This window comes from Trachypithecus francoisi, unplaced genomic scaffold (genome assembly GCF_009764315.1).
Source record: "Trachypithecus francoisi isolate TF-2019V2 unplaced genomic scaffold, Tfra_2.0 Lachesis_group12, whole genome shotgun sequence".
Taxonomy (NCBI): Eukaryota; Metazoa; Chordata; class Mammalia; order Primates; family Cercopithecidae; genus Trachypithecus; species Trachypithecus francoisi.
The window spans coordinates 10,042,551-10,051,176 of NW_022681457.1; the positions used below are offsets into that span (position 1 = coordinate 10,042,551).

The following is an 8,626-nucleotide window of genomic DNA, read 5'->3' on the forward strand; positions in this document are numbered from 1 at the left end:
TTCTATGTGTGCTCAAGTTTAATTTCCTTCCAGGATCTGTTTCCTAGACGTGTGCTCTTTATTTTTGCTTTCTTCTGTTACATGATGACTGATTTTCTCTGTTCTTCACGTGGGACACATTCTCCTTGCTCTCTCTCTCTCTCTCTTTCTCTCTGGTGTGCGTGTCTCTGCATCTATGTATCTCTGTCTGTCTTCTCTCTGGTTGGTTTTCAGCTATTAGTGCAGTATTTTCTCCCATCACGTCTTGTGTGTTTGGCTTGGACCCTGAGATGGACAGGTGGGTAAATGAGGCCTTCAGCAAAGGTTGGCCAGCCTGACCTTAGCAGAGAGAAGATGTGTGAATTTTTCTACCCCTGCAGAGCACAGGAGGGCTGAGCAGACCCCAGCACCTGTTCCAGTGTAAGGAAGTGCAGAAATTCCAGTCAGTGAGGCCGCAGTGAAAAGCAGGGCAGCCATAGTTTAGGGGAAATTAAACAAAAGCACCCAACTGTTCTTGTGTGGGGATTGGTGGAAAGAGGAGGGGTCCAGGGAGAGGAGAGAAGAGCAGAGGCAGCAACTCATCTTTTCTTCTGGATCCTCCAACGTGCGCAATGCAGGGGTTGGGACTCAGGGCTATGGGTCTGGGGACACTGCTGTGTGGAGGGGATGATGTCCTTCCTGCTCCACAGTCCCCAAGCCCACCTGGAGGAGGAGCCACGTTTAACCCACCTGGTGGTGCAGCGCGGCCAGGCAGAGAGGGAAGGCCCACCCTATGATCATGACCCCACCCCAGTTCCCCTGAGGAGTGTCCTGGGGGTGAACATCAGGGGGCTGCAGTGGGGCCCAACATGGAGGGGAGGAGAGGCCTCGCTTGGGCCAGATGGAGCAGCAGCAGATACTCACAGATGTCCCTGAATCCCTGGGACTAAGTGGACATTGAGTCAACAAGAAGGATCCCCAGGCCTTGAGGGAGCAGAGAGAGGAAGGAAGGACCCGTGGCCATCAGGTACAGACATCAGTGGGGTAGCCCCACAATCTAGTAAGCAAACCCCACAGACCTCACTCAGCTCAGACCCAAAGCCCAAAGGCCAGCAGGAGGGCATAGAACCACTGTCCCAAGCATCACCGTTGACCCCTGCTTCCTCCATATTGGACACTACCCTGGGAAGGAGCTCAGGAGAGATGGAAACTGGGAAGATGAAATCGTACTAAAGAAAGTGAAAAATGATTGTGAAGGGCTGAGTGTAAACTCCAAGGATTGTGTGTGTGTGTGTTCACCAGGGGCAACTTATGAGGAAGAGTGACATCAATGATAGAAGACATACTTCTTTTTTATTTTATTTTTATTTATTTATTTATTTTTTGAGATGGAGTCTTGCTCTGTCGCCCAGGCTGGAGTGCAGTGGCACAAACTCTGCTCACTGCAAGCTCTGCTCCTGAGTTCACGCCATTCTCCTGCCTCAGCCTCCCGAGTAGCTGGGACTCCAGGCGCCCGGCTCCTTTTCTGGATTTTTAGTAGAGACGGGGTTTCACTGTGTTAGGCAGGATGATCTCGATCTCTTGACCTTGTGATGCGCCCGCCTCAGTCTCCCAAAGTGCTGGGATTACAGGCTTGAGCCACCGCGCCCAGCCCCATAGAAGACGTATTTCTTCCATTGAACAGAGTGCACCATGAGCTGTTGCACAAACACACACAAACCCACACCGACACATACAAGGATGGAATTCTCACTGGCAAGCAGTGCTATTTAACTCCTCAGGTATTAGCTACCAAGGAAAGAAATACGATTCATTGGATTTTTGATGATGCTTCAGTGAAATAAACCAGAGTCTGTTCCATCGAAAATGCCAGGTAAATGTTGACTTTTTTATTTTTCTGTTTTATCATGCATATATAATAGGCTTTCCCCCCCCAACAGGATCAATATTTTGCAGGCTTTTTAATAAACTGCTTGTTCTCTTAAAAATTCACCAGAAGCATCCCTCCCTCTGTTGCACGTCCGCAATGAGCCCTCATAGTTTGTAGCACATCCCACACTGCACACCCTCCTGAAAAATGCTTGGTTTGTATGGATATACAAATGCTTGGTTTGGATAGTATGCCCTGTCCTTTTCTCTCCCCACCAGCCTTTCCCATGTGGAGACACATCATTTAAAAATGTTTCACATTTGATAGGGAGTCAGTGGCGCTATGTATGGGCTGTGTTTCAGTTTCTTTGCATGTGGAGAATTTTTTTTTTTTTTTGAAATGGCGTCTTGCTCTGTCACCCGGGCTGGAGTGCGGTGACGTGATCTTGGCTCATTGCAACCTCCACCTCCCAGGTTCAAGCGATTCTCCTGCCTCAGTCTCCTGAGTAGAGTAGCTGGGATTACAGGCATGTGCTACCACGCCTGGCAAATTTTTGTATTTTTAGTAGAGACGGGGTTTCACCATGTTGGCCAGGCTGGTCTCAAACTCCTGACCTCAAGTGATCTACCCCACCTTAGCCTCCCAAAGTGCTGGGATTACAGGCATGTGCTACCACACCCGGCAAATTTTTGTATTTTTAGTAGAGACGGGGTTTCACCATGTTGGCCAGGCTGGTCTCAAACTCCTGACCTCAAGTGATCTACCCCACCTTAGCCTCCCAAAGTGCTGGGATTACAGGCATGAGCCACTGTGCCCAGCCAAAATGTGGAGAATTTTAATAGGTATTTTGTTGCCGACCTTTTTCTTCCTGTTTCTTTGGGGATTCGGGTGGTTACTTTCACACAGAAAGAAAACAGCTTTTTCTGAGGACAGTGGTTCCCACCATGGAACTGAGATGCCCTGAGCGCGTGAGAGATGCCCAGAGTGACAATCACAGCACCGTGATCTGCAGACCACTTCTCGGCTTCTGTCTAGAGTGGAGGCCAGGGGTCCAGACTTCCCTTTCTCAGACTGTTGGACCAGCTGGGCAGGGTGTTGAAGAAAAAAAAAATCCAGTGTCACTTGTTAAGGCACAGTAAGGAGGACTTTGTTCAGGACTATTGCTGTAGGTCCAGGGACCATGGTGATGGAATCACACAGTGTGGGAAAGAGACAGGGCTCAACTCTGAGTAGAACAGGAAAAGTGGGAATTTGTAACCTTGGAGCAGGGTGAGCGGGGTTCGTAAGTGGAAAATTGCTCAGAGAAGTCCTCAGGGGTTAAGAAGACTCTGGCTAAACCGACCCAGCAGGATTCTTGCTGAAGGCAGGCCAAGGCGGCCAGACATCAGCTGACGCTGATGGAGAATAAGGGTTCTTACCTGTGAACCATCTGATTAAGGGTGATCAGATATCTAGAGTTAAACTGACTCTGCAGGATTCTTTCTTAAGTAAGAATTGGAAAACAGTTGCAATTCTTACTAAAATTGGGCAAAGCAGAGATAAACATGGAAGCCCAGAAGTCAGAACTCATTCATAAAGGGAGCTCAGAGGAGCCTGAGTCGAGCATGGTCAAGGAGAGTGTCTATGTGAAGGGAGAACGTAGAGCCTGGGCAGGTGTTGGGGAGGAGGATTTAGACCAAGAATCACAAAGCTCATGGGCCTTGATTCATGGAGGGATCACTGACCCAAGAGCTTCATTTTCTTCTTCTTGAAGAGATGTGACTACTGGGACTGGGTCTCTCCTGGGCTTGAGAGTGAGGTTTGGGGAAACCCACAGGTCTGTGCCCTTGGAGAGGCTTAGCCCACCTGATCCCAGGAGGACACCACAGCCAACAGTGTGAACCTGCCCTCCATCTCTACCAGACCACACCTTGCTGACCCCAAGAACCAGAAGGGAGTGCCTTCCCCCAGGACCCCAGCTCTGTTGGGAGACCTCCTGTACCCATGGCCTCTGCCAGTCACTCTCACCTGTGACCCTAAAAGTCTCAAGTCCTTCTCTGCATGTTCCTAATTCTTGGTCCATCCTATCCTCTTGGGGATGGCTCTTTGCATGGAAGGTCATTGCCAGCCTCAGGAACCCCAGGACAGAGCAGAGTCCTCAGCTTCCTCTATCCTGTGAGCAGGTGACTTGGGATTTCAGATGAGGCTGGCGGTGACTGGAGATTTCGGAATCTGATGGATGCTTTTAACCCCCTGGAAGGACTGTGCCCTGAGAGACAGAAGATATGAGAAGCATGAGGATCCACTGGAATGTAAAGGTCTTTAGAGCTACAAGAGAAATTCTAAAAAGACAAGGAAATGCAGAAAGCCCTCAGTTCCTCAGTGGCTTGGGAGGGAGGCACAGGCTTCCTGACTATACAGAAGGAGGGGATGATGGGAAGACTCATTATGAATGGGGGCTAGGAGACCACGCTTCCTTATTTTTGTGCTAGCTATTGACAAGAGGGACTAATCAGGGTCCCAGATGAGAATTCGCCACCATCCAAGACCTAACTGGGTGTGTGTAGACTCTGAAGTCCAAAACGTTCTGCCGACCAACATCTGCACAAACCACTCTCTGCAAAGCCACCACTAGAGTAATGCAGGATTTCAGAAAGAGTTGGTTTTCCCCAATCTAGCTGAGAATATCTTCTCCCAGTGAGAGAGGGACACACACACACACACACACACACACAGTATTGGCTCTGTTTTCTCCAAAGTGTGTGGCCTTTTCTTTTAAGGTGATGTAGATTACTTGGAACTAAATAGAGGTGATGGTTGAAGAAGATTATGAGTGCACGAAATTCCACTGATTTATACACTTTTACATAGTTAATGGATAGTTTTATGTTTGTGTACTTTATTATAATAAAAAGTAATGATATAGTATTTGTAGAACAAGTAGCAAAGTCCCAATATGAGCACAATCTTATCATGCTCATAATTTATACACACACTACATTGAAATAAGACACTATTTTTGGACAGGCGCAGTGGCTTATGCCTGCAATCCCAGCACTTTGGGAGGCCGGGGAGGGAGGACCACAAGGTCAGGAGGTTGAGACCAGCCTGACCAACATGGTAAAACTCTGTCTGTACTAAAAATACAAAAGTTAGCCGGGCATGGTGGCTTGCACCTGTAATCCTATCTACTCAGGAAGCTGAGGCTGGAGAATCCCTCAAACCCGGGAGGTGGAGGTTGCAGTGAGCTGAGATGGCACCACTGCACTTCAGCCTGGGTGACACAGCGAGACTCAGTCTCAAAAAAAAAAAAAGACACTATTTTATTTATTTATTTATTATTATACTTTAAGTTCTAGGGCACATGTGCACAACTTACAGGTGTGTTACATATGTATACATGTGCCATGTTGGTGTGCTGCACCCATTAACTCGTCATTTACATTAGGTATATCTCCTAATGCTATCCCTCCCCCCTCCCCCCACCCCATGACAGGACCCGCTGTGTGATGTTCCCCACCCTGTGTCCAAGTGCTCTCATTGTTCAATTCCCACCTATGAGTGAGAACATGTGGTGTTTGGTTTTCTGCCCTTGCTATAGTTTGCTCAGAATGATGGCTTCTAGCTTCATCCATGTCCCTATAAAGGACATGAACTCATCGTTTTTTATGGCTGCATAGTATCCCATGGTGTGTATGTGCCACATTTTCTTAATCCAGTCTATCATTGATGGACATTTGGGTTGGTTCCAAGTCTTTGCTGTTGTGAATAGTACAGCAATAAACATACGTGTGCATGAAAGGCACTATTTTCTATTACCAAGGCAAGACCAGAGTGATTCCATTTTTGCTTCCTCCCTGCCCACTCTGGTGTACAGCAGGAAAAAAAATGACCTTATCCAGATGTCAAGATTCCATGGTCCATATGAGCATCATTTACACCTTGAGCTTCTCCACCTCCTGCTAAGTTCAGACTCCTGTTCTGAATGTTCCCAATATATCTGGCCTTATGTCTAGACACCCTTCCTATTTCCCCTGTCTGGATGCAGTTCAAAGACAGTGGTTCTTGCAGTTGCTGTTTACAGTACTGACTGGGATGTTGGCGCCTTTCTGTAGTTTCAGCACCACGGCCAGCGCCCAGGAGGTAACACTGCTTTCTCCATTTTCGTCTCTTACTTGATAATTTGCATATGCTGAGTCCTCATCTTGGGACTCTGAAATAGAGTCTTCCTGGAAAAATCTAAAAAAATAATATTTTTTTCGGGTAATATTCAGGCATTAGGGTAAATTGGAAAACGAGGATGTCAGTTGTTAAGGCAATGTTTTTGGAAAAAAATAACCCTTACTTTCCACAGATTCTGCAAGCAAGTAGAATTTGGAAGCTCAAAATGCAAGCTCCCACAATCAGCAGGACAGCTAGAACAACCCAGGGTGTCAGAAAGAGCTGGTTCTCTCCAATCTAGTTGAGAATATCTCTTCCCGGACTTTCGAGATACCAGCTATTGGGTAATGGCTAAAAGACAACAGGCTTGAAGTCACACCAAACTGCCTTCAAAACCTGGATCTGCCCTTGCTATCTCCATGTGCTTGGGAGAGTCACATTACCTGTCTGAGACTCACTTCTCTTTTCCATAAAATGGCACTAATAATGCTGTCTGCTTTGTCAGGATGTTTGGAAGATGGATGATCAGGAATTATTATATTCTGCCTCTCCGTTTAGCTAGGAGGGAAGGCTCTGGCGCCAGGAAGGCTGGGATATGATCATTGCTTTGTCTCCGAAAACTATGAGATTTAGGAAAAGCTACCCACATGATTCGATTTTGTCATTTATAAAATGAGGACAATACTAGTACTTACCACATACAGAGTTTTGGTAGAGAACTACATAGTTAATACATGTGACGTGAAAAGTAAAATTTGAACATGTTGTTAGACATACCCAATAATGTGGGCTATTGTTATTGCTACTATAATATTACTCTAAAAATGATAATAATATTATCATTATTATGTGGCTAGACAGAGCCTGATAAACTTTGCTCAGTAATAATACCTGTGTGTTGTTTTCTTTTTCTTTTGTTTTAGATGGAGTCTCGCTCCATCGCCCAGGCTGGAGTGCAGTGGTGTGATCTCAGCTCACTGCAAGCTCTGCCTCCTGGGTTCACGCCATTCTCCTGCCTCAGTCTCCCGAGTAGCTGGGACTACAGGCGCCTGCCACCGCGCCCAGCTAACTTTATGTATTTTTTTTTTAGTAGAGATGGGGGTTCACCGTGTTGACCAGGATGGTCTCGATCTCCTGACCTCGTGATCTGCCCGCCTCAGCCTTCCAAAAAGCTGAGATGACAGGCATGAGCCACCGCGCCCGGCCAATAATACCTGTTTTTTTTTTTTTTTTTTGAGGCGGAGTCTCGCTCTGTCTCCCGGACTGGAGTGCAGTGGCCGGATCTCGGCTCACTGCAAGCTCCGCCTCCCGGGTTTACCCCATTCTCCTGCCTCAGCCTCCCGAGTAGCTGGGACTACAGGCGCCCGCCACCTCGCCCAGCTAGTTTTTTTATTTTTAGTAGAGACGGGGTTTCACCATGTTAGCCAGGATGGTCTCGATCTCCTGACCTCGTGATCCACCGCCTCAGCCTTCCAAAAAGCTGAGATGACAGGCATGAGCCACCGCGCCCGGCCAATAATACCTGTTTTTTTTTTTTTTTTTTGAGGCGGAGTCTCGCTCTGTCTCCCGGACTGGAGTGCAGTGGCCGGATCTCGGCTCACTGCAAGCTCCGCCTCCCGGGTTTACCCCATTCTCCTGCCTCAGCCTCCCGAGTAGCTGGGACTACAGGCGCCCGCCACCTCGCCCAGCTAGTTTTTTTATTTTTAGTAGAGACGGGGTTTCACCATGTTAGCCAGGATGGTCTCGATCTCCTGACCTCGTGATCCACCCGTCTCGGCCTCCCAAAGTGCTGGGATTACAGGCTTGAGCCACCGCGCCCGACCAATAATACCTGTTTTTATGAATCATTGTTAACATTTTCTTGAAGGTCCTTGGACATCTGACATATTCCCTGATTTACTTTCCAAAGTTCTGGGCTCCCCATCTTAGGCTTAGAGACTTATCAGCCTGGAGGGATGCCAGCATTTTTTTCTTTGTCTTTTTTTGTTTGTTTGTTTCTCAAGTATTTACTCAGCAACACCTCCTGGGACTCGGGACTCTGATGTGCCACATCCTGTACAGGAAACAGGCGATGTGGAAATGAGTCAGACTCAGCCCCTGCCCCCGTCGCACTCTGACAGAGAAAACCACCATGCAGTGATAGGACTCTGCTACCAGAAGCGTAGGCGTTGCTGAAATGCAAAAGAGATACCAGTTTATCTTTCCCTAAGGAGTGAAGCAAGACCGCTTGGCCATGAAAACCTCTCAGATAATACCAGAAAGATAGATAATTGATCCAGAGAGGAAAAGAGGAGAAGGAAAGGGTAGAGAGTATCCTCAGATGAGAGAGTACTCAGTGTACTCAGGAAACATCACTAGCTATGAGGAGCTACAGGCTCAAAGAAGGGGAAAGATTTAGGAGGAGAATTATTATCATTTGCTGGGGTGAGGGGTTGAGCCTAACAGTTAAATTAAAATTTTCATTGTTGACCGTGGAAGGCTGAACACTGAGGCAATCGGAGAGACCTCCAGGAGTGTTCAGGGAAAGAAAGCAATTAAAGGTGGATAATTTTATTTTTACTTTTTTGAGGTGACGTCTCGCTCTGTCACCCAGGCTGGAGTGTCGTGGTGCGATCTCGGCTCATTGCAACCTCCACCTCCCGGGTTCAAGCGATTCTC

General features: G+C 47.5%; 1 protein-coding gene across 1 annotated transcript in view; it reads left to right on the plus strand.

Annotated features, from left to right (window-relative positions):
* The window catches only part of LILRB3 (leukocyte immunoglobulin like receptor B3), a 250,857-nt gene that overhangs the window by 241,666 nt on the left and 565 nt on the right, over nt 1-8,626 (plus strand). The window lies entirely within an intron of this gene.